Source organism: Notolepis coatsorum, assembly GCF_963971535.1.
Source record: "Notolepis coatsorum genome assembly, contig: SCAFFOLD_228, whole genome shotgun sequence".
NCBI classification, from domain to species: domain Eukaryota; kingdom Metazoa; phylum Chordata; class Actinopteri; order Aulopiformes; family Paralepididae; genus Notolepis; species Notolepis coatsorum.
The window spans coordinates 221,253-223,531 of NW_028169331.1; positions in this window are offsets into that span (position 1 = coordinate 221,253).

Below are 2,279 nucleotides of genomic sequence, written 5' to 3' on the forward strand. Positions count from 1 at the left end.
TATCAGAACCGGGTGGTTAGTAATCTGCGTTGTTTCAATAACTCTAAAGCTCTGGGAATCACTTATTATCTTCTCAGCGGTGCAGGCAGAAGGAATCAGGAGGAAAAGGTTATAACAACAGCTGTTTAATCAAAGTTAAGAGTTGTATACAAATTACAATAAAGAATGCTATAATTGTGATCAAAGACACTATGCCGTCTTGATAACAACTAGACTAATATTACAGTATAAAGAATGATAGTTGATAAGTTGTTGATGGTCTTTGTTGTCTGGCTGACAACCAAAGTATAGTTTTGTTTTCCCTCCAAAAGCGATGTCCTTTGTTCTCCTGCTGACCTGGCCGCCTTGAGTGTGGATGGGTGGTAAGAGGTGTTGTCCTGTGAGTTGGGTTTCCAGAGTGTCTCTCCCCCTCACAACATCCCATCTTATCTCAAGGCGCAGGGTCTCGTTGTGATGACATCATAAGCTGTGGTTTGTCCAATCACCGCCTCTCTATGTTTGAATGCAAACGGAGGCGGTCCTTACACAGTCAACAATATATACTTTCATTTGTTTCATTCAATCTAACAATCTACTTTAATACATTGCTTTTATTCATTTCCTAATATCTATTCCTAATATCTATATTTGAATTACCATTGATCACATAAACACAGAGATATTATACTTGAACACATTTCTTTTCATTAACCTATTTTCACTTTAAGTGAAAACTAATTACATAGTTTAAGTATGACTTCTCAGAATTCTTACCCCAATATAAACAAACCTATTCTATTTATATTTTAACTTACATCATCTGATTTTACACAGTTTAATACTTTTAGCTTCAGAATTATTATCCCAATGTAAACACTCCTAATTATATTTCATATCAAAACTAAGTTGTTTATGAGGTGTGTGTGTCATGCATTTGTTCTCTGTGTGTGTGTGTGTGTGTGTGTGTGTGTGTGTGTGTGTGTGTGTGTGTGTGTGTGTGTGTGTGTGTGTGTGTGTGTGTGTGTGTGTGTGTGTGTGTGTGTGTGTGTGTGTGTGTGTGTGTGTGTGTGTGTGTGTGTGTGTGTGTGTGTGTGTGTGTGTGTCTGTGTGTGTGTGTGTAATCAGACCTTTGATGGTCACAGGCAGCCATCAGATACCAACTGCATGTGACCTAATCATTGTTGCGTTAGCTGTTTACCCATCCCCGCTTGTAAACAGTTGCTCTATTGTCTTGGAGGAAACTTGTCTACAGCAGCTGTCCTCACAGGACCGGTTCCACAGATCACACAGGATACATGACTCTGTATCTTTAGTCTGCAGCTGTTGCCCACACTTTGTATGCAAATTCACCTTTGTTTGTGAGCTCAAGATCCCTGTCCACACACACCCTCTATGAATTGTTCCACTTTGACTGTTTCTATAAGACTTTTACACATTAGTTTGATTTGACCTCCCATTAGGATGATCTATGTTAGAATCTACCACACGCTCTCTAGTGGTAACAGTTATATATGCAGTTAGACAGTTACTAGTGTAAACAGTTATTATGCAGTTAGACAGTTACTAACAATCCTACACAGAACCTCTGCCTTCAACAGTAAGGCTTTACAATTCCCAAAATCCAAGTAACGCTGCGTTGACTCACCCTCATTTTGATCATAGAGAAAATACCCACAAAGAACAATGTCAAGCTACCAACAGAGAAAGACGTTTGTTGGCTACCGAGAGAGAATAGGGTGACGGAAGCTCATTTGAAGGCCACACTCAGAGAGGAGGGGGGGTAAGCAAAAGTAACGAGTAACACAACTAATTACTTCGATACAAAGTAATCAGTAAAGTAATACTAATAAGTAATAACTTTTTAAAGGAGTAATAAATAACTAATTAGACTTCCTGAGTAACTTGCCCAACACTGGCCACCAAGTCTTGAAATGTCACACACGGCAATAGGTTCTTGTAAAGATGACTCTTAACACTTGTGAAGACAGATCATAATTTTATTTTGTCCAATAGACCGTATCCTATCGGTATAAAACAACATTCATACAGAAACAACAGTGTCTCTCTCTCCCCTCCACAGCACCACAATACAGCCTGGGAAAGATATTACATGAAATAATTATGTAAGTCTGTTTGAGATAAATTCCATTATCTGCAGTAGGTCAGTGTTGTGTACATTCATAGTTAAAGACAGAAGAGGTTTTGTTTATTGAGGCGAGGTATGATGGTCACATTCCAAACCAATGTATATGGTTTTAGCTCTAATGATTGAATTGAAATATACTGAAAACGGTTTGAGG